This window comes from Piliocolobus tephrosceles, chromosome 7, assembly GCF_002776525.5.
Source record: "Piliocolobus tephrosceles isolate RC106 chromosome 7, ASM277652v3, whole genome shotgun sequence".
Lineage (NCBI taxonomy): Eukaryota > Metazoa > Chordata > Mammalia > Primates > Cercopithecidae > Piliocolobus > Piliocolobus tephrosceles.
Genome location: NC_045440.1, coordinates 126200553 through 126224990, shown reverse-complemented (window position 1 = coordinate 126224990; position 24438 = coordinate 126200553). Strand labels below are relative to the sequence as shown.

At 43.6% G+C, this 24438-nt stretch overlaps 1 long non-coding RNA gene and 1 other non-coding gene across 2 annotated transcripts; one reads left to right on the top strand and one right to left on the bottom strand.

Annotated features, from left to right (window-relative positions):
• LOC111550200 lies at window positions 1-23438 on the top strand. The gene is made up of 4 exons (XR_002733962.1): window positions 1-226; window positions 626-734; window positions 22422-22553; window positions 23321-23438. It is a non-coding gene; the product is annotated as an uncharacterized LOC111550200 (long non-coding RNA).
• Window positions 22416-22519, bottom strand: LOC111551750. The gene has a single exon (XR_002734451.1). It is a non-coding gene; the product is annotated as a small nucleolar RNA U13 (small nucleolar RNA).
• Window positions 23439-24438: the final 1000 nt, after the last annotated feature.

The window sequence follows — 24438 nt, the reverse complement described above, 5'->3', positions numbered from 1 at the left end:
AAACAGCCTCTGCCTCAGGTTGGGAGTTGCTGCCATGGAGACCACAAGAGTGGAGATTTTCTGACACACGGAAAGGAGTGGATTACCGCTCCTTCTTATGTAAATTTCCATGGAGGGGGAAAAAGATTAAAAGGAAAATAATTCTGCTTTAGTCATTTTCATTTAAGGTAATAAGATCCTTTGATTCCATCTTGGAGAAGAAGGCAACAGCTGTTTGTCACAAATGGTAAGACATTTTATTTGACATTTTGCAGGAACTCAATCTTTAGCTGTAATTTTGACCTAATGGTTACACTGAGTTGTTTTTAAGAGAAAGATAGATTTTCTTGAAGCCAATTGGCCTCAGGAATGAAGAATAAAGAACTAATTGTACCAACCTCAGTTTCTGAAGTGGACAGGGAAATCTTACCTTCCGGCCTCTCAATGTTCAGGCTGAGTGGGTCAGAAGGAGCGTGTATTAGGTAAGAAAATTTCTCAGCATCATTTAATGAACACTGGATTTATCCTTTTGCATTCTGGCTGTAGTCCCCAACTTTCACGTGGCAATGCACCCTCACCTCAGCTCTCAGCCCATGTGGTCCCCTTGCTGAGCACTTTAATGAATGATTGCATCTCATTTTCACAGCTCTTTGATGCACCTGCTATTATTACTCTTATTACCATTTTCCAGTGGGAAGCTGCTTCTTGGGCAGGGTGGATTTCCATCTGTGTCTCCTTTTTGGTGTCGAAAGCTGGTAAGTGAGGACACCAGGATTGGAACCTGGGTAGTCTGAGTGCAGACTCTCTCTAGTCTTCCTGCTCTCTGCTTCTGGCAAGTTCGATGTCCACTTTTGATCTTCACCTACATTCCAGAATAATAGCTACTTTTGGTTGGTTTCTCAGCAGCACAAGAGAAGTGTGGAGAGATTTTTAGGTGAGTCATCTAGAGAAGTTAATCTTATTTTGGGAATTCTACTGGCAGCTTCAGGTGGGGAAAATTTTGCTATTTTCTGTCCTCCTCTAGGTTCTAAAAGAAAGGGAAAAAAGATGGCGAGAGTAGAAAGATGTGACTGTATTCACCCTTTGTCAGGTGATGAGTGAGCAGCTTGCAAAAGCAATGAAGTTTGGAACAATCCAGAGAACCAAACTTTCAGCTGCCAGAGATGGCACCTGGTATCCTGGGTACATCTGCCTGTAGGACCCAGAAAGAGCTGGAAGCCAAGAGCATGGATCAAGTCTGTAGAAGGTGGGAGAGCCAGGAATCGGGTGTCAGGGGGCGTTTATTACCCATGGAAGCAGATTTTTGTCAATTCCGTTCACTGCTGGATCACTAACACCTGGAATGGTGCCTAGCCGGGTAGTGGCTTAATAATCATTGAATCAATGAATGAATGAATGAATGGCTATAGTAGGTGCTAGCAGGGCATCCTACTTCTTCCATCACCATGAAGGTGAAAGACATCATAAACGGGAATTTAGACAAGCCTCAGGAATTTTCAGCTGCCGTATATCTTGACTTGATGCTTCTAGTAGTTATATTATTTGTAATTCAATCTTTCTTTTTAAAATAGTTGACCAAGTGTGGTGGCTCATGCCAATAGTTCCAGCACTTAGGGAGGCTGAGGCAGAAGGATCACTTGAGCCCAGGAATTGGAGACCAGCTTGGGCAACATAGTGAGACCTCATCTCTTAAAAAAAAAAAAATTAGCTGGGTGTGGTAGTGCACACCTGTGGTCCCAGCTACTCTAGAGGCTGAGGTGGAGCATTGCTTGAGCCTGGGAGGTTGGGGCTGTAGTGAGCTTGGATTGCATCACTGCACTCCAGCCTGGGTGACAGAGCAAGACCCTGTCTCTAAAAAAAATTAAATAAATAATAGAAAAAATTAAAAAGTAACTCCCTTTTCTTTATTTTCAAGCTTCCTTCCCACCTGCTAATTCAAATGCTTTACAGCCAAAAATATCTTACCTTGATCCTATTTTTTTCTGTATAACCTCTCTATTTCTGTTTCTTTCAACTGCATTTCTTTGGTCATCTACAGTTTTGTTTCTACTTTTCCTTTTTCTATGCATGCCTCAATCCATTGCGAACTCCTCAACCTGCCCCAAGTCCCCACAACTCCGCCAAAAGTGATTCTAACATTTTATGAATCCAATACGTCACAGTTTTTTAAAAAAAAATTTTAAGAAGTATACTTTAGTTGAATTTGAAAGAGTTCCCCACTCAGGTTAATTATTTATTTCCTTGTGTCTGGGATATCATTTGATTCTGATTCTGTTCCTAATTCTCTGACCACCCTTTCTTCATAGATTTCTTTTCCTTTGTTCAGCCTTTCACATCCTTAGAGTTCCATCCTCTGGTGATTGTTTGTCCTGTTCCATACATTCTCCTTATATGAGCACTGTGTTTTAGCTCATGAATGGTCACATGACCCAGCCAGGCCAATCAAAGTCTTCCATGGTACTTTTGTTTGTTTATTTATGTATTTACTTATTCTTCCACATGCCATCTCATTTAACCTGGGACTTTTGTCAGAATTATCAGGAAAGATATTCTCCTTTCTTGGTGACAATTGACTTTTAGGATCACAGTAGTCTGGGGCTGCCAGGGACCATGTTCTTCATGAGCAGAGAGCCTGGCTGAGAATAAAGTCAAGACATGAGAAAGCAGGATGGAGAGACATACTGTCATCATGTTACCCCTGGATCTAACCATATTTGAGGCTTAAACTAATCCCGGACTCTAAAATTATGAAACTAACATATCTTTTTAAATAAGTTAAGCAGGTTTGAGTAAGGTTTCTGACACTTGCAACCAACGGTCCTGAAAAAGATACCTCTACTTAGTCTTCCTATTTCCAATTTCATAACTCCAACTTCCCGATGCTGCCAGAAGGAATGATATGAGATACAGAACAGGTAGTGCTATGGCTCTGTGTAAGACCTCTCAATGGCTCTCCAGAGACTATTCAGGAGTGTGAACTCAAAAGCCTTGAGGGAGCAGGCTGATGGCATAACTGAGGGAAACAGTTCAGGTGTAAGATAATAGAAAAGGGGGGACCCAGTGTTCAGCCCTAGAGTATGCTCTGCCTCCAATCATTCATACTCAGAATGCAAGCCCCAAGTGTCTGCCAAACAGAACATGTCTGGAGGTTGGATTTAGCCTCCAGCCTCCAAGTTTGCAACCTTTGGCTTATGTTGCAAGTTTAAGCTCCTGCAGACAGCCCTGGAGGCCTTTGTGATCAGGCCTCTGACACTTCACAAGATTCGTTTCCTGTCATTAGATGCTGTAGTGACACTAAGTTGGTGCCCACATCGTGTTCTTTTACAGTCCTATGGTTTTGCTTATGTTGGCCCCTTACCTGGGACCTCAGCCCACTCTATCCTTTCTATCATGATCTTCATCTCATTAAATCCCATTTGTTCTTTAATATTCATCTCAGGTGTCACCAGCTCCAGGAAGCCTCCTCTTGATGAGACAGGTGCCCCTCCTCCATTCTCTCATGGCCTGCTTTATGCCTCTCTGTCATTGCCCCTTACGTATACGGCAGACAATGTTGATTACTCACCTACAACCATTCCTTCTCCTGCTTACTTGCTGGCAGAATTTGCCTCTCTCAATGAAAGCTGAAAACACCTGATATTCTCTTTCCCAACCTGCTTTATAGCTAAAGTCTGGGGATGTGATTTAATTCTCAAAGAGATAAGATGGGAAATCTGCCAAGGAACTCTTGGAGAAAATTTTCCTCCATGACTACAAAGGAATGATCTTTTTCATGTCTGCCACTAGATGTAGTTTTGTGAGGATGTGATGGTTGGAGCTACAGCAGCCACCTTGAAGCTTTGAGGGGGAAAGCCAAGAGAATCATAGAGGTGGTGAACTGGATCCCTGCCATTCCTGAACTGCCGAACCAACCTGGGAACATTCTCCCCCAGATTTTTGGATATGTGAGATATAGTAATAATCCCTGATGCCTAAGTCACATTTTTTGTGTGTGTGTGTGGGGAGGTGGGGGCGGTATTCTCTTACTTGCAGACAAACATATTCTAAATGATTCAGCATACTTGTTCACATTGCGTGTGCACTTTCTATTCTATTATTCTGTAAGTTATTTGTGGGGATAGATGATCTTATACTCTCTGGTCTAGCATAGAGTCAGAATTCAGTAAATGTTCACTGAAATACTCTTTTTTTGCATAATGTTTCCACTGAGAGCTCCAGTAAAGGGTGAGTGCCAGATAACATCTGTCCCATTTTGGAGATAGCCCCTGAGTGTTGGAGGGTGGAAAATATGTCAGGGAATGTTACATGACTAACACCCCAGGATTTATGGGAATGAAGAATCTGTTACAAGTGTTACATCAGCTTAGTGGAATCGACTAGTGCTACTCAAATTGTTTATTCAGACTTTTCTTTACGTGAAAGCTTACTACCAAGCCCAGTGTGTATGTCAGATGAAAGTGTGGTGCGTTGGTTGGAGAAGGGAAGGGATGATGGGGTGCTCACAGTCCCCCTCGTCCATGCTGGGCCTGTCTCCTTTCTTGCTGTGATCCTTGCAGCCCCTTCTCTGACCTCTTCCCCGGGGTCAGTAGGCAGACAAATAAAGCTGCTTTTATGATCTTGAATCCATCAAACCCCTTGGTCTTCCCTTGGTCCTCAGCTCTTTTATTAAAAGTTGGAGGTCACCATTAGCCTTTTGGAGGTCTATGAGATTCCAATTTTATTGGGATATTTAGAGCACTGCACCAGCTTTAACTAAAAATGGTGCAGCAAATCAAAAATGCAAAGCCATTTTGAAGAATCTATTTGGCAGTCCCAGTCCTTCAAGTACATACATTTAATTTTATGGTTTGTAATACAAGTTCGTTGAATTTTTCATACCAAAGGAAGCCTTTGTATTTTGGAAAGCTCTATAAACTAAGAGCAGACATTCTTTTACGGCATTTGGGCTCTTTTGTTCTTTTTTTTTTTTTTTTTTTTTTTGCGACGAGGTCTTGCTCTGTCACCCAGTGTAGAGTGAAATGGGGCTAACATGGCTCACTGCAGACTTCACCTCCTGGGCTCAAGCGGTCCTCCCACCTCAGCCTCCAGAGTACCTGGGACTATAGGTGTGCACCACTACACCCAGCTAGTTAAAAAAATTTTTTTTTTGGAGATTGGGGGTGGGTCTCACCATGTTGCTTAGACTGGTCTCAAATTCCTAGCTTCAAACCATTCTCCCACCTCGGCCTCCCCAGATGCTGGGATTATAGGTGTGAGTCACTGCACCTAACCTCTTTTGTTCTTAATAAAGGGGAAAAAATCACTTGAGGTTCCAATATTGACTCACAGAGAAGCCATTCCCCTTTCACGTTTCTACACACTTGTTAACATAAGTCTGAGTCTTCTCAGATCTTCTGACTGAAATTTAGGTAGTGGAATCAGATCTTCACATGATCTAGATCTCAGAGTTGGAAAGAACAGTGCTCTCAGGGTGGAGGGTTTGTGCAGGGCGGGGTGAAGGATGTTATGGGGATAGCATCATACCTAGATCACTAATGATCACATGCAAAAGAAGGCCAGTCTCTCTCTGTCTCTGTCTCTCTGTTTTCTAAAGAGGAGATTAGATTGTATTTTCATTTTTTCATGGCCACTGGCTTCCCTTTAGCTTCAGGAAAGTAAATTTTAACCTCTCAGCCTGGATGAATTGCAACCCTGACAACAAACTACCAGATACACTCAAGCTCATGGCAGAATTGCCCTCACTTTTGTGAATCCTGTCTCTTCCCCTGGGCAGCAGAGTTCCTGAAGCCCTCTCAGTTGCAGTCTGTTCTTTCTCCAAGATGTTTCCCAAGATGAAAAGATGCCATTGTTTTCCTTGTTGATTAACAATACAACTCTGAGATCTTTACACTATTTTCTTCGTGTTATAACTCCTTTGCAGCCCATAAAACATCCCTCTGCCTGCCCATTCATCCAACAGATATTTACCTTTTATTTGCCAGATATTGTTCTAGGAGCTGAGGATACTGCAGGGAACAAGTCAGGCACACCCCTGTTGGCATAGAGTTTACATTTTAGCTTGGGGACAATAATGAACAAATAAATACTAAATATAATGTCATATAGTGAAAGCACTATGAAGGAAAATTGTGGTAGCTACGAGAACGAGCCTCTGGGATCTCATGCTGCAGAGCGTGAAAGCGACTGGAGACCCTGGCAGCTGCATTCAGGAATGCATCAGTGTGTCTGCACTGAGACTGGTTCCCCTCAATGTCCCAGTGTCGCAGGGACACTGAGGCAGACTTGGGATTTCTCGATGGGAAACTTTGGCTTGAGTACTCTCTGAAGGCCTTGCTGGAATTTCTGTAGAAGTGTATTCTAGTCTGAAATTCTTCCTCTCTCCCACCCTCTTTTCCTTCCCTCTCTCCTTCACTTAGGGGCAGATCTTCACTGCCATTTGACAGCTCTCGCCACCAGTCCCAGTTCACTCCCTTCATTTTCTCATGTGTGTTTCCCTGTAATAAAAGTTCACATTTCTTTTCTTTTTTTTTTTTGAGATGGAATTTCACTCCACCACCCAGGCTGGAGTGCAGTGTCATGATCTCAGTTCACTGAAGCCTCTGCCTCCTGGGTTCAAGAGACTCTCCTGCCTCAGCCTCCCAAGGAGCTGGGATTACAGGCACCTGCCACCATGCCCGGCTAACTTTTTGTGTTTTTAATAGAGATGGGGTTTCACCATGTTGACCAGGCTGGTCTCGAATTCCTTAGGTCAGGTTATCCACCCACCTCGGCCTCCCAAAGTGCTGAGATTACAGGTGTGAGCCACCACACCCAGCAAAGTTTACATTTCTTATTCCATTCTCGAGCTGACACAAGACTAATGCAGCCTGCAAGAATAGAGAGTGATGTGGAGTGGGGGCTACTTTAGGTAAGTGGCCAGGGAAGGTGACATTGTCTAGAGACTTGATTGGAATGAGGAAATGATCAGAGCAAACCCCTGGGAGAGGAGCATTTACAGCAGAGGGAAGAAGTCAGAGCATTCAGACTCAGAGACTTGGGTTTCTGTGGGTTCCCTTCAAAACTGTTGAGGGGCGGCAGTGGGGATGGGTCCCCTTCAAACTTGCTCCCACCATCTCCCTTCCATTTGGAGGGCTCTGTCTTTAACCGCTTTGCGTATTTGGCTTTACCTAAGATTTCATGTTAACAAAGAGTTCCATGTTTAAAACAAAACACCCTGGAAACCACTGCCCTGGAGGCACTCTGTGTCTCTGCCCTGTTTTATGACTCTGTCAGTTCACTGGCCATGCAGAGAATGGGCAGTGGAAGAAATTACCTCTATTTGGAAGCCTCATTGTTCCACCGAGATACTGGATTAGTGTGAGGCAGGTGTAGATAAGGGGAATTAGAGTAAGTGATTAAAGGACTTGATGCATGGACTCTCATAGAGAGGGTGGGGCAGGATCATTTGGGGGCTTTTCATGCTCAGCTCAGCAGCGCTGCAGTTGGACAGCAGCCAGAGGAACTGGCATATATCAAGTAGACAGAAGTGGACAAAGGATGGCTGTGAGTGCTAAGGTTTGGGGAGGGAGTGGGAGGTAAAGGGTAGTCTTCTGTGTGAACCGAGAGGAGTTTCCAGAGGCAGTGGAGGGTAACAGCTGTGCTCAAGGGCTTCCGTTTCAAAATGTAAAATGTTAATATTGCCCAGAAGAAAGATGATAGAATTCACCTGTTACCGGTGATTGGTAACTGGATGTATAAAAATTTCCTGGCACTTTGTTAGTGACTTCTTTGGTGGTAAAACTTTATCTCTCCCTCCCTCACCCCCAAAGTTTTCAGAAGAAAGAGACTGGCAGCCTTAATGCAAAGACTGACCTGGATGTGAGAGGTTTTATATTCGGTCCTTTTAGGCTGGGTAGGGAACACCAGAATTGCTGATAGAGAAGTGAATGTGTAACACACTGAAATGAAGGTGTGTTCAGCCAGTGAACTCAGGGAATCCTTGAGGTATGTTTTAAAATCAAGTTTGTTTATAAATGAGAGGTTCAACCTCAAAGCCTTAAACATGCAAGAGTCTGTTGTCTCATATAAAATATTTTGGAGATGGGTAGTAAGTACAGGGCTGCTAAGGCAGCTCCATGCATTATCAGAGATCCAAGAGCCTTACGCTTTCTGCTCTGCCATGTATACTTTCCGTCCTCAAGGTCCAAAATGGCTGCTAAAATTCCTGCCACTACATCTGGATCCCAGGCAGCAGGAAGGAGAAATGGAAGAAGACTTGTCCTGTCCCTGAGACAGCGTCATTCAGCATGTTCCATACAACATCTCTGCTTATTGATCACTGGCCAGAACTTGGCAGAGATGAACAATAAGGCCCTTTTATGTTCTGCTAAAGACAAAACGATTAAAGAGCATATGTATTTACAGTCTACCTGATTTTAATAAAGGATTGAGTGCGGCCTAAGCCATGTGCATGTTATCCTGCAGGTAACAGGGGTCACAAATGGCTTGTGGCTAATGGAACATGGCTGAAGGGACTGAGCCAGTTCTGAGCCTCAGGAGGCACTGCTGTTTCTTCTTGCCCTTCTGGGACTTTCAACATGGGAAGAACCCACAGTCTTGGGGTCTTTTTCAGCCTGGGTTCCAGAATGAGATGCATTCTGAACATGAAGATGGGGCAGTTCTGAACTTGACCCATCACCTGAAGCCAAACTGTCCAAACCACCTCTCAAAGCTATGAGCAACAAATAGGTGCTTATTTTGTGTGCCTCAGAGATTTGTAATTGATATACAGCATCACTGTAGCAGAAACCTGCGAATGCCCCTGGTAACTGGATTCGTCTCTATTCTCTCATACTGTGAGTGCTAGACAGGGGATGTGGCCAGTCCTACCCATTCGGTATACCAGGTGACCTCGGAGATAGTGGGAGGGAAATGCCACACAGAGATGTCATTGCACAAAACAGAAATGCAGTGCTCATCAGCATGTGACAGCTGGCACCCAGGTGAGCACCAGGGATGGTTTAGCTCAGGGACTCTCAAAACTCAGCACTACTGACATTCTGCTGTGGGCGTCTGTCTGGTGCATGGAAGTTCAGAAGTGTCCCTGGCCTCCACCCACTAGATACCAGTGGCACCTTCTCCCTCCTATGCTGCGACAATCAAAAATGTCTCCAGATATTGCCAAATATACCCCACGTGGCAAAATCACTCCCAACTGAGAACCACGGATTTAGCTGATTTGGCTTCAGTTCTTCTGTTAAAGTTAAGACCAGAAAATGACAACTAATGACACCACTTATTGAGCATGTACTGAGTTCCAGGCACTTGGTTAAGCATTTTCAGGGATTAGTTGAATTTGGAACGTTTATGTCTGAGGACGCTCAGGACAGAGAGAAGTAACTTGCTCCAGTAACATGTTTAGTCCACAGTAGAGCTAAGGCCAAGCTGTCTGAATTCATGCTCTTGACCATACTCCATGCTGCCTCCCCGAGAAATTAACCCCTTGGGGGAGTCAGGAAAAGATGCATCGACATGAGTGTTATTTTTGTGACTATCACTTGAATTCTGTATGTGTGTCTTATAGTAGCAAAAACAGTGTGGGCTTGTTCAGGTGTGATTCTCGCTCCCCTTACATAGCTGTGGAATAACCTCGATAGTCACCGTCATACTTCCCTGCCTACCTGAGTGGGGCTACACAGACTGCAGGACGTATCCAGACTCTTCAGGCCTTTTCTGGACAACTCATTCCTACTTAGTGAAAACGTGTTTCCTGCACCTCTTTGATGATAGAGATAAAAAGCCTTCAAAAGGTTTCTACCCATTAGTCTAGCAATTCCGCTTCTTGGAATTTATCCTTAGGAAGGAATCAAATATGTCAAATCAAACAAAGAGTTATGCATAGGATATTTGATTTTAGTGTGATTTGCAAGAGCAAACATTGAATATGATATTGGGCAAATAAATTACAGCATGTCCAGATGGTGGTATGTTCGACTTGTAGATGAATATTTTCTTCCAAGGGAAAAACTTCATGATATATTATTCTTTGAGAAAAAAAAAAAGATTTGAATACCATGTAGCATATGATCCCAATTTTGGAAATTGTGTATATATTACACCATCATATTGAACAAGCAGGGACTTGTAGGATGCAACAGAAATGAATCGTATTTTTGGTCTCCCACTGTCTTGTCAAGCTTGTTCTGCAGTATTTATTCTGCTCCTTGATGAAAGTGGGGCAAGTTCTACAACGTCTTTATCGCTCTTATCTAAGAAAACATCATCCAGTTACTTCTGCCACAAAACCTAGTCTCCATTGGTAGTTAATATGCCCATTCCAGGGTAAGGACCCAAATCCTCCCATCGACATTGCAAATGAAAATTTCCTCCCTCTCCCAGCTTTGCTGTATTAGGCTGGCACCTGCAGTGAGAAGGGGTTGTGGGGCTGTGCGCCTCTATATTTGTCACCTGGTGCTTCCATTTCCCATACCCCCCCACCCCTTGGCTTCTCCAGGATTGGCTAGGGCAAGGGGGGAAGAGAGGAGGAAGGCGGGTGGGAAGAGACTCACTCCACTGGTGGTGTTCTAGCCATCTGGGGTTGACAGATGACTCACCTCATGGGTTCCTTCATGGGTAATTTGCAGCCACCGCCCCTTATCTGCCTTTGCTTGATTGGGAGCATGCATCTCTTCTGACCGTTCCTCCACTGCTTCTCCCTCGCCCCCTAGCATCTGGCGCTGCACCTCCTAGGCCAGTTCTGCTCCGTAGGAAACTCACACATGCTTTGCCGTGACAAACTCGGGAAAAGCAAGTCTCCCTCAACACAATCACCTCATCTCACTCCATCCTCAGAGCAACTGGCATGCTGCCATCTCTTGCCCTTTAGATTTCTCAGGGCGAACCAGATATCAATCCATGGAGTCTCCCATGATCAGGGAACATGCTGCAAGTCTCCCAGGAGGTCCCATGGAAGCAGCTTCACCTAGGCTTGAGGTGAGAAGAAACAGCCTCTCCTCAGGAGGGTGGGGAGTCTAGGGATTGGCAGCTCTCTCCCCAAATCCTTGTCTAATCCCAGCCCAGCTCCAAATTCTTTTTTTTTTGTTTTTGAGACGGAGTCTTGCTCTGTCACCCGGGCTGGAGTGCAGTGGCACAATCTCAGCTCACTGCAAGCTCTGCCTCCCGGGTTCACGCAATTCTCCTGCCTCAGCCTTCTGAGTAGCCAGGACTACAGGCGCCCGCCACCACGCCTGGCTAATTTTTTTGTATTTTTTTTTAGTAGAGACGGGGTTTCACCATGTTAGCCAAGATGGTCTCGGTCTCCTGACCTTGTGATCTGCCCGCCTCAGCCTCCCAAAGTGCTGGGATTACGGGTGTGAGCCACCGTGCCTGGCCTCCAAATTCTTTAAAGTTATGGTGGTGGATAGATTGGGGTCCTAAAACCTGTTTCTGACTACCTCCTGTGTAAGTCTTTGTGGTCTTCCACCTTCCCTTAGAAATGGGGTGCAGTTACTCTTGGTGTCTTGGAGCCCCGGCTGATACTAAAACAGAACCTGTTTTAATATCCTGTTTTGCACAAACACAGAATAAAGATGCAGACCGTATGCCTATCAGTCTTGCAGAGGCCTCCGGGAGAGAGAAGATGGGGAACTGGATAGCATGATTTCCAGGGTTCCTTCCAACCTAGAGATTGTATGGCAGGCTGGCAGGGAATAAGAGAAAGCACTGGACACATTCCCTGACTGTGCTATTAGAGAGACAAGACACGCACTAAGCACCCTGGTAGCAGACCATCACAAATGCTCTTGATGGTAATATAAATGCAATAACAATAAGTATGAACAATCAAACCTTGAACCGTTTGGAATGAGCTTTATGTCTCAGAGAATAGGGAGGAGTCAACTCACTGCTGTAGAAAGTTGCTGAGAGGAGGTAGATGTCAACTAAACTTGGTGTTCCGAGAGGACGCCTTTAAACCTCCTTGGCCTCTCCTCCTGGGCACTTTGCACTTGTTTGTTCTCCCAAATGCCTCCTTGCCAAATCAGTCCGGTCCCTGTAGTTGGAGTAAAGTTGTCATCTTGCTATTGCACTTTGTCTACACTCCTTCTGTGCATGTTGTCTCATAATTGAGCGGAAGCCTCAGAAGGTCAAGGGCTTCTTTCTTTATTCACAGTGATATTTCCTCTCTGGACCTGGCACATGGTGACACACACGCATGCACACACGCACACGCACGCACACACGCACACGCACACATGCACGCGCATGCACACACAGCATGCACACACACGCACGCACACACACACACATGCACACACATGCACATGAGCACGTTGATATTATTCTTTTGTCCATGGCGCTGAGTTAGTGATTGGCTGAGTCAGGGCTGGAGCTGGGTTTCTGGGTTTCCACTGCACAGCTCTTTCTGCCTCCTCCCCTGGACTCTCCACTCTCTGGCTTCCCGGGTCTCTGGGCACCAGGAGCCTGGAAAGCACTTCGCTGGATATTCCAATTCTGTTGGCATTTGTGACTGAGGACATGTGCCCAAATTCATCCTGTGCGTTTCCAACTCAGAGCCTTCTGGAACGGAGGTGCTCTCCAGAGGCAGGGAAAATAAATGCAGCCTGAGGAGATGGGTCACAGAAAGCTGCACACCCGGCGCTGGTATCATGCTGAGCAGAGCGGGCCCTCCCGTCCCCGTGGCCCTCCCTTCTGTGTGCATTTAATGAGTGTTTGGCTGCGTTTCAAGGAGACCTGGCCTTGGGCACGGGGCATGGAAATGAACTCCTGAGTGAGCTCTCTAGGAGAAAAATAAAGGCCTGGCCTTGGGCCTGATTGGAGCCCCATGACTCTGCCAATGCTGTGTAGAGAAAAAGGCAGTTGTGTTGAGTTACCGCATTTTAAAGTAGAAGCTTTTTTGGTGGAAAAAAAATTTTATGGGTGGAAACCAAGGCTCAGAGAGGGTGTCTGATGCCCAAGTTTATGCTTCTGGCTTCACAGTAAATTCAGTCACCCTTAGACTCTGTAGAACCACTACAGAGGCCAGCTGGAAAGAGGTCTGAATCCCTGCCAACCTCATTCGGTGCCACCTCAATTTTGGGGAACTCCTGGCCTTCTTGGGTGAATTATAATAGATGCTTCTGCACATCCCTGTGCCTCTGCATGTATCCCTCTGTGAGCCTGTCCCTGGAGAGCCTGCACCATGTGTTTATCATCCCTGGATTTCCAAGAGAGGGCACATTGTGGGCCCACAGACATCCCAGGGTGGGGGGTCACTGTCACCAGGACTGGCTTTTCCAAGCAAGTCAGGCCCAGCTCTTCCTGCCAATGCGCCTCCTTTCTCTCTCCTTTCATCTCCCGAGCCTCAGAAAGCTGAGCAGTTTGTGCTGAGGATACCATCCTGTTAATTCTAGGAGGCAAGCCTGCCAGGAGCAGCCAAAATTTCTGGCCCATTTCCCAATGCATAGGACAACTGGGAGATCACCTAGAACAGTGCTGTCCAATAGAAATGTAATGTAAATCACACATTAATTAAAAATTTTCTAGTAGCCACATTAAACAAAGAAAAAAGACACTGGTGAAATCGAGTTTAATAATATATTCTATGTAACCTAAGATATCTAAAACATCGTTTCTGCATGTAATCACTATAAAAAATTATGAATGAGATACTTTGCATTTTTTGATATTGAGTGTTCAAAATCTGGTATGTATTTTACACTTATGGCACATCTCAATCTGAGCTCTAAATTTTCATAGAAAATATTTGATCCATATTTCAATTTCATAAAATTTACAATGGAAACAATAGAGCCATTTCTCTGCATTGTTCTAAACATAATGTTTTTTCGACAACTGAATTGTCTATTTAAAAATTTACATTAATTAAAGTAAAATTTTAACAAGGCAGTTCCTCAGTTACACTCGTCACTTTTTGAGGGTCAAACACAGGCTCTAGAAGATGTGGAGGAAGCTCTGGCAGAACGGGACTGAATCAGGTGTGTTAGGCTGTTCTTGTACCACCATAAAGAAATACCTGAGATTGGGTTTTGCTTTTTGTTTTGTTTTGTTTTGAGACTGAGTCTCGCTCTGTCACCTAGGCTGGAGTTCAGTGGCGTGATCTTGGCTCGCTGCAACCTCTGCCTCCCAGGTTCAAATGATCCTCTTTCCTCAGCCTCCCGAGTAGCTGGAATTACAGGTGTGCACTACTGTGCCAAACTAATTTTTGTATTTTAATAGAGACTGGGTTTTGCCATGGTGGTCAGGCTGGTCTCGAACTCCTAACCTCAAGTGATCCACCTGCCTCGGCCTCCCAAAGTGCTAGGATTACAGGCGTGAGCCACCATGCCCATGCAAGACTGGGTAATTTATAAAGGGAAGAAGTTTAATTGGCTCACGGTACTGCAGGCTGTTTAGGAAGCATGGTGCCTACATCTGCTTGGCTTCTGGGGAGGCCTCAGGAAGCTTACAATCACGGTGGAAGGCAAAGGCGGGGGCAGGCGCTTCACATGACAGGAGCGGGAGCAAGAGACAGTGTGTGTTGGGGGAAGTGCCACACCCTCAAACAACCAGATCTTATTGAGCACTCACTCATTATTGTCCTTGGTGCAAGGACAGCACCAAGCCTTGAGGGATCCACCCACCGTGATCCACTCACCTTCCACCAGCTCCCACCTCCAATACTGGGGATTACATCTCAACATGAGATTTAGATGGGACACATCATCAGGGGAAAAAGCCCAATGGCTCTAAGGGGTGGGGGCAGCTTCGCTCATTGTTTTGGTGTGTCAAAATACACGTCTCACTTATTTTCCTCAGAGTTTCAGGGATTGAAGGTGGGTGGCAGTCATGGTGGAGGCTGGGCTAACTTCCAACACAGTCTTCAGTGGGATTTCACGTCTCTGCATTTTCAGCAGCACGGGGACGTTTGGGCAGCACTGATTTTGCCAGGGAGACCGGGAGAACTGGTATTCTGGGGAGAGTCTCCTAGGTTCAGGGACCCCAGAGAATGCCTACAGGGTGTCGAGGCCCCTTGAGCGGAGAAAGGGAACCGCTACTCCCCCTCCTGGTAGCCAGAGGAACAGCAGTCCTGCCGGGCTGCAGTGATGGCAGGGCAGAAGGCAGCCTGTTCCAGGGTGGAGGCGGGTGGACAAAGGGCTGAGGAAAAGCTGCATCTTTTTTTAATTTCCAAGTCTCAGAGCACAGAGACCCTTGACTTTGGAAGTACGATGACATGAGTACAGAAAGGGATCTTAGAGAGCAAGATTATTTAATGCAGTTTGGCAATTTTCAAGTACAAAACAAAAATTATTTATTTTTCCCTACATTTTGTTAGGAATCTGTAATCACCTTCAGAAAGACCTCACATGTGAACATATACATTTTCAGAAATGACATATCAAATCCTCCAGTCACCTACTCTATAAGCTGAAATTATGTACATAGTACAATAATATACATAGTAAAAAATTCAAAGCACACCGTAAGTTATACAATGGAAAGTAAACATTCCCTCTTCTTCCCTTGGACATCTCTTTAAAATGTTCAGAGCAACTGCCAGGTAGTAGCTGCTCAATAAATGCTAGTTTTTGAAATATTGTAGGTGGGCCAAAAAACTAACAGCAACATAAATATTTGATTACACTGCAAACCAGTGGGGCCATGTGTGAGAAAAGGAGATGTGGCAGCCAGGTTGAGCAATGCTGCATTGGAATTTGGTGCTTTTGAATGCTGTTGTTTTTGAATTTTGCTTTAAAAGTTATTCACACCCTCTACCAAACACTTAGAGGAGGCACTCCGACTGTGCTTATCTGGAAGCTTCTGGAAACAAGGTGCCCAGGATAGTAAGGCAGGGAGGGACATTGCTTTTCAGGGCCTATGGCGGGCAAGTGGTGAAAGGGCTGGTCTTGGATGCGACAGACATGCCCCAGGAAGGAAAAAGCTATGAGCTATGTTGCGTCTTTGGCAGCTGGATTACATCACTTTAGGCCAATTTAATCCAACCAACATTCAGGCTAGTGGATGGGATAAGAAGAGACAGTTTTTATCTTCAAAGTGTTTGCATCTGAGGGCAACAAAAGGGCACATCCACCTACTATAAAGTAATGCAGAGAATCATGGTCACTGATGGCAAATTTCCCTGGAGTCCAAAGGAAGGGTCAGTAAACAAATACGGCCACCACCTATTATTTTAATAGACTTTATCTTTAGAGCAGTTTTAGGTTCATAGCAACACTGAGTGGGATGTGTAGAGATTTCCCGTTTTTTCCTTGCCCTCACACATGCACAGCCTCCCCCATTATCAACTTCCCCCACCAGAGGGGCACGTTTGTTACAGCTGATGATTGGCGCATCACTGTCACTCATGGAGTCTATAGTTTACATGCTGGATCATTCATGGTGTATATTCTATGCGTCTGGACAAATGTATACTGATGTGTATCCACCACTGTAGTATCATCAGAGTAGTTTCACTGCCCTAAAAATCCTCTACGCTCTGCCTCTTCATCCCTTTCTCCCCACCAGCCCCTGGCAACCACTGATCTTTTTACTGTCTCCATAGTTTTGCCTTTTCTTGAGTGTCATGTAGCTGGAATCATACAGTATGTAGTCTTTTCACACTGGCGTCTTTATTTTGTAATATGCATTTAAGTTTCCTCCACGTCTTTTCATGGCTTGATAGCTCATTTCTTTTTAGTGCTAAATACTATTCCATTGTCTGGATAGACCACAGTTTATTTATTCACTCACCTGCTGAAGGGCATCTTGGTTGCTTCTAAGTGTTGGCAATTGTGAACAAAACTGCTCTAAACATCCATGTGCAGGTTTTTGTGTGGACATAAGTTTTCAACTGTTTTGGGTAAATACCAAAGACAGCAATTGCTGGATCATATGGCAAGAGTATGTTTAGTGTTGTAAGAAACCGCCAAGCTGTCTTCCAAAGTGGCTGTACCATGTTGCATTTCAACCAGCCATGAATGAGAGTTCCTGTTGCTCCACATCCTTGCCAGCATTTGGTGTTGTCAGTGTTCTGGATTACAGCCTGTTTGTTTTTGAAAATAAAGTTTTATTGGAACACAGCCATACCCATTTGTTTATGTATTATCTATCACTGCTTTCATGCTACAACAGCAGAGTTGGCTGGTTATGACAGAGACAGAATGGCCACGAAAAAAAAAGCCTAAAATATTTACCACCTGACTCTTTTCAGAAAAGGCCAATGCCTGGTCTAATGGAACAGCTATTTTCAATGGAGAAGTTGTGTAGGTGTTGGAGTGGCTCCTTGGAATGGAGAGAGTAAAAAGGGGAGAGATTCCAGACACAGGAAACAGACTGAGCAAGGACGGGTTGGCCTGGTCAGGTTGGGGAAATGGGGCAATGTCAGAGACTCAGCTCTTTAGGCCTTTCCTCAGCTCTAAGCTGGAAGGAATTGAATCAATTTTTCCACCGCTTGTAGAAAAGACAGGATGAATGAGCTGATGTCTGTAAATGCTTAAGCAAGATATGAGAAAAGCATCCCTTCATGCAAAACGCTATTTCTATTTTATTGTTAAATGGATGCTAATTTTTCTGTTTTCCTTTTCTCTTCCCAGCCCAGTTTGCCAATTTCATCCTTCCTATTGTTTTGCCTTAACAAAACAAAACATACCAGACATACCAGCACAAACCGTAATGTGTTTACTTACAGAAACGTATTTTCATTCTTTTTCAAATAGGTAGTTCACTCCTAGGGTCCAAAATTCAAAAGGTTTAAAGAGCATACAGAGAAACATTGCCCTCCTATTTTGTGGCCTTCCTGCTCTTCACCCTGGAGGCAGCCAAAAGTACCAGTCTCTTGCATTGTATATCCTTCTAGAGATATTTTCTGCAGGTACAAATATTGGTGCAGATATTATTTTTCTTTCCTTTATCACAAATGATCATTTTATATGTATATGTATACATGCTATCTATAGATCTCATATATATATGGCCACCATTTTGCAGTTAGCTTTTTCCTCTTAGTAACAGTTTTAGAAGTGTTTCACACGAATGCATCCAGAGCTTCCTCATTCTCTTTTTATTCCTTTTCAGTGCTTCATCCAGTAGACGTATCCTGTTATGTTTAAGTGTTTTAGTGGCAAATCAGGGCTCTCGCTGTCTCCCCGTTTCTTGCCATCATCAAGCCCTGGATAGTATTTATTGCTGGGTTCAGGGTATGGGGTCAACAGCAGTGGCTGGGTTCATGGTGCTGATGGCTTTGAAACAGCTTTTTTTGTGGCCCTTTGCAGGTGAAGCGAGAGAGAGAAGAGAGCTAGATTCCGGGAATCCTGCTGGCAGGGTTCTTCGGCCTGTTTTGGCTGCTGGGGTGGGGTTTGGCTGCCTAGGTGCCATTGCCCTGTCCCTGTGATTTCCCTTCCTCAGGCTGCTGGTGAGAAAAGGACCATTGGAAATTGAAGACATCAAGATTATTCTGATGTAGTGAGATCTGGGAGGCTCTATGGTGGTGGTGGCATTTGGCAGGTGTCTTAGCCATGGCTTTTTGATTGAAAGTTACAAACACCCATCTCCAACTAGCTTAAGCAAAAAGGAGAATTTATGGGTTTATGCAGGCAAACAAAGACACTTAGGACTTGTAGCAGATACCACCAGTTACTTACGCAATGTGCATTTCCTCTGTTGTCTCAATACGCCCAGTTAAAAATACTCAGCTCTTCGGACTTCCTTGCAGTGAGGGGTGGTCGTGTGACACTTTTCTGAACATTGAGATGTAAGCAGAAGGCTACAGGTTGGGTTTTCTGGGAATATATTATTTTTCTGATGAAAAGGGCTACACTCAATGGGCACATGCTTTCTGCCCTTCCAGTGTGGAATGTGGATATAACCTCAGAGATGTAGCAAGCATCTTGGAGCATGAGGAGAGTCATGTGATAGGGATGGTGGAACAAAATGGTCTTTGATGTCGTCATGGAGCCAGAACAGCAGAGCTTGTCCACTGGCCTTTTAAACACCTGCTACCCCGCTAAAACACAAACTCCTTTGGCTCAGCTCTGGAATTGGGCTTTTGCTGCTCAGTGGAGCAGGGGCCTTGTCCTAATTCAGGGCAACTGGATTCTGGGATTTGTATAGTGTCAGTTTGCTCCATCTCTTTCCAGTTTATTCTCTTAGAATCCTCCATGAGGCAAGGGACATGGAATCTACCCTGTCAGCTTCCAATCCAGGGGGAAGAGAAAGCTGGCTATTCCTTCGATTCCAACATGGAGAGGAAAACTCCAGGGACGACATCTGTGTAGTCTGTCTTGAAGGGTCTTCCTTGAGCCAACTGCTGTGGATCAGAGGATGGGGTAATATGATCAACCACATTACCAGATCAGCCTACCTGGCGGATGGAGGAGGGAGCAGTTTCCTAAAGGAGGAGATGGAGTATTTTACCAGGAGTGGGAAAAAGGCAGGCAGGCAGATGAAAACAACAGATGGTCCTTCAGCAGGCGCCGAAGGTTTAGATGAGTGGAGAGGAAAGGCAAGGTGATTTCAGGGGGACGGTCACCTCCTCCAAGAAGCCTTTTCAGACAGCCTGACTTAGCCACTTCTCTCTCCACACCATCCACTCTTGCTTCCCTCACGGTAGTACATGGCACTGTCTCTTCCTAGCAGTTTTGAAGGTGGGCACTTCTTCTGGTTGATCCTGTATCCCTCCCATGACTAGCATGTGGTGGCCACTCATTGTTTAGAGCAGTGAGTGAAGGGACAGGGGGAACAAAGACACAGAGGAAGAAAGTCATAAGAAAGACTTTGGTGTGCTTGGAATCTTGAGTGTATGATTAAAAGCCTAGCAAATTCCAAGATTCTTAAGGTGGGTTAGGATTATAGCATGGCCCTGAATGTCAGGGTAAGAAGTTTGTGCGATGGATGGCAGTGAGCCATTGAAATCTTCTGAGCAGGGGAGTGGCAAGGTCAGGGCTGCTGCACTCCTGTGCCTTGTTCCTTTGACCCCTGGCTGCTGTCTTTCTTTTCCATTCTCTGTATTCTCCATGATTCTTCTTGGTCTGGTTCTTCATCTGTTTTGAACGCCTTTAGTCCATGTTTCCCACCCCTACTTTTTTTCTCCTCAAACTTCTTCACCAATCAGTTCTGGGCTGATTCTGTTCTCTGTGCAGGGAAAGGACAATTTACCCTGGTGCCAGGTGAGTGTCCTTCCCGGGAAGGTTCCATCTGAGCAGCTCTTGGCTGCCCTCTTCTGGGCAATGGTGGATATAACCACCTGCTCTTCTGGAACTGGCTAGAAAGACTCTGGTAGCAGCCTTGCCTCACGATGAGGCTTCTGTCTTTTTGTATCTGCCCACCAGATCCCCTTTAATTACTTAAGATCAGTAAGGTTTTTTTTGAGCGCCTACCAAGTGTTTAGATTTGTCTGGCGATAGCTACGTACAGAATAGAATGCTTCTGACTTCCCACTGATCTAGATATTGTTCATCGTGGGATCTAAGCCTTGCATAAATGTCTGAGCACTTCTTTTGCTAATTTACATGTCTGTCCTGTTTATTTGACTGAACTGAGGTCACTTTAGTTTTGAAAGCCATTGAAGAGGTAATGTATTTGAACTTTATAAGTATGTAAGGCTTACATATTTATGTTCCCCGGAGAGCACTTCCCCCATAAATCACACCCGGATGCTTTCATCAAAGTACAGAAGTCTGTGCACATATTTTTATCATTCACAATGGAATCAAAGCAGTGCCCTAATTAATGATTTTGCTAAGAGGCAATTGCTGTTTCCAGGGAACTCGGACTTGTAACATGGATTAGAAGCCATTCCTGGGGTTTTTTTGAGCTCATAAAATGACAGATACACATCCCAACAGGACATCTGACTGGATTCTTGGCCTCACTGTCGGTGATAGAAATACTTTATTCTGAACGAGTTGCTTTCCTCAGGCCAAAGGCTAATTGCCATCCCATTCTGGTGAGCAGGCTCTCACACAAACGCCTAGGCTCTGAAACCTGTAATCTCTTCACAGTACTAAGAGGACATCTTCCTTTCCTGGATCCGCATTTGGAATTCCCCCATTCCTCCATTCATTCAAACCCAGCCCATTTTTTCAAGACCTATTTCTAATCTCTTTTCTCTGAGATCCATTTCCTGCATCCTGACTTTTCTTTGTTCTAAACAATAACACTTCTGTAGTTCGTGGCATTGACTTAGCAAAAGTCATGTATTATCTTGCGACATCTTTTAATTTTTAAATAAACCTTATTTATACATTTTGTACTGTCATTTAACTTTACAAAAGTTTATGTTTCATGTCTTTAATTGAATCATAAAATCCATAATGCCAGAAACCATATCTTACACTTGGTTGTTTACCCCACAGAATGTTGAATATTTATTGCTATATATTCAATAGATGAGCAGCAAATGCTCTTGACTGGTGGCTTGTTGTATCATTTGCCTATCTTAGCTCTAATTAGTATACTTGCCTGAGAAATTATTTACAAAAGACAGATTGGCCCAGGCCATCATTAACACTTCTCTGGAATATTTTCATGCATTTAGAGGCTTTGCAAAATGTATTGCCCAAATGGCACTGTGTGTCTATGTGTGCACATAAAAAAGAGAAGCCAAATTAAAATCATCCTTTTAATTTATTGTTGATGCATGATTATTTTAAAATTTAGTTTTAATTTTGATTATACACATACATAATCTTCAGGGTCAAATAATTTTAGAAGGCATAATGAAAAACAATAGACTCTTCTCTTGATCTATCATTTCCTGCTTCCTACAATCAACACGTTCAGCTCTTGCTTTTAGTTTTGCCTCCATGTCACTGGTATATACTTATAGTGCTCCTTCTTTTTTGCCTAACGCCTTAAGCATTAACTGTTAGCCTCCCACTATTTTAGCCTTCTTTTACCACTTCTACCATGCCCCGTCGTGCACAGTTCCTGAACCCCTGAACCCCCATGCTCCCATTATCCCACTACTGTTATTTCATAATTTTGCTTAGGTTAATATTCGGTGTGTATACTTTCCTGTCCCTATAAATACTCTTCACAGCTGAAATGTGCTTACTTTTATTTTCTCACACAATCTTTAGGTTTTCCTGGAGTTAATAGCTCTATGGTTTTTTCTTCCTTTGTTTTGTTTTCTATCACTAATTCACTCCAAACTTTCTCCTCGGTTGTTTACATTTCCTCTCAATACACTCACTCACATCAGGTATTCTAACAAAGCCATCTCTTGACCATCTTTCCTGCGTCCTGCTGAGCTGCTCCAACCTGGACTAGTTTATTTCTAGGCTGAGTACATGGCTGTATTTGGATCTCCCTTCGCCTTTATCTCTGGGATTTCCTTTGCTCTTTCTTGGATTGATGTTCTCATTTCCCAGACTCCGTATCTTCCTCTTTCTTGCTTTGCCTCCTAATTTTGAACTTATCTAGTAGCTGCTGCTTCTTCTTTTTTTTTTTTTTTTCCTTTTTCACATCAGATGGGAAGTGTGCCAACATCACAACAAGGTTTGAGGTGGGCACATCTCACACACAGACATGAACACCCAATCATCATGCTTATAAACTACAAAAGGATCTCCAGTAGCTTCCTGAGAATGGGCTCATGGCAGGTAACTCTTTTGAGACTTACGTCTGAAATGTTTGTATCCCACCCAAATATTTAATTGTTAACTTTGATAGGTATAGCATTCTAGGCTAGAAATAATTTTTTTCTGCAGAATTCTAAAGTCATTGTTACATTATCTTTCTGCTTCTAGTGGGGCTGTTGAGAAATCCACAGTCATTTTGGTATTTTGAGCAATCATTTTTACCTTTTTCTGAAAAGTTTTAAAACTCCCTCTTTTATGTCTATTGTTCTGAAGTTTAAGATGATGGAACTTAGTGTGAATTTATTTTTATCTATTGTACTGAATATTTACTGTAAATTTTAAGTTTAGAAACTCATGCCCTTCAGTACTGAGAAATTTCTTAGATTATTTCTTTTGTCTTTTTTCTTCTATTTTTCAAGTTCTTTTTCTGAAATTTTAGTTACTCAGTTGATGAACTCCTAGAATGATTTTCTATATTTCTTATCTTTTGTATCATATCTTCCATCTCTTTGATTTTTCATTCTACTTTCTAAGAGATTTCCCTAAATTTATCTTCTAACTCTTCGGCTGAAATTTTCATTCTGGCTGTCAAATTTGAATTTATAATTCCTCTCTTGTTTTACAATTGTTTTCCTTTTGCTAGAACATTGTTTTTATTCAATAAATTACAATAACTTCTCCTATTTGTCTGAGGATGTTGATGATAGTTTCCTTTTGAAGTTTTTATTTTCCTGCAGAGTTTTCTATAAGTTGCTTTTTTCCCCCTCCTAATATTTTGACCTTTACAGTTGACCCTTGAAAAACATGAGCTTGAACTGCCTGAGTCTGCTAATATGTGGATTATCTTCTGCTTCTGCCAGCCCTGAGACAGCAAGATCAACCCTTTCTCTTGCTTCTTTTCTTTAGCCTATTCAACGTGAAGATGACTAAGGTAAGGACCTTTGTGATGATCCACTTCCACTCAATAAATAATACATATAGTTTTTCTTCCTTATGATTTTCTTCATAACATTTTGTTTTCTCTAGCTTACTTTATTGTAAGAATACAATATATAATACATATATCATAAAAAGTGTTTAGTGATTGTTTTATGTTATTGGTAAGTCTTCCAGTCAAGAGTAAGCTCTTGGCAGTTAAGTTTTTGGAGAGTCAAAAGTTACATGTAGATTTTCAACTGCTTGGGGGTTGGTACCCCTAACCCCATGTTGTTAAAGCGCCACCTGTATTTTTCAAGTTAGGGAATTTCCTCAGAGTTTTGGTGATCATTGACTAAGGCTCACATTTTGAAATGAGACACTTAAAAGCAAATTAGAAACTCAGTGTGTGGGGGTGGAACTTGTTAACTCTGAACTCGCTACTTGCAAGGTAATTTGGCCGATCTGCTTCTCCAGGGGAATTCTGTTGTTGGCTCTGCTATATCTTTTCTTGGAGTATATAGACTTCCTAGAGAGGTGTGCTTCAGTCTCCGACAAGCAGTGTTAAGTCTGGCTTCTCATGCTCTGAGAACTAAGGTCCTCATATTCAGTGTGTTACCTCTCACTTCATCTTCCTGTGTTCAGTACACTGTCCCTGCCCTCAACAGTGACGTATATGCCCCACTATGCTTTACTGTTTCCAAGAATTAAGACTTCAATTGTCTGGATTGGGGAGGGGCAGGATGAGGAGCCTGGGGAGGGTCTATCCCCTTCTTAAACATGCTTCCTGCCAGTCATCATGTCAACAGACTCAACTTCCCACCCATGTCCAGTGGTCTCCTGGGATTCTGCAGTGAAAATCGGGCTTATTCTCATTGTCAGCTTGGGATTCAGCTTTCTCAGGTCTGCTAAGTGAGTTATCACTGGTTCATCTGCTTCCTAGAGCTCCAGATTTTATTCCTTTATGTTCTTTCTGGTTATCTTTTTCACT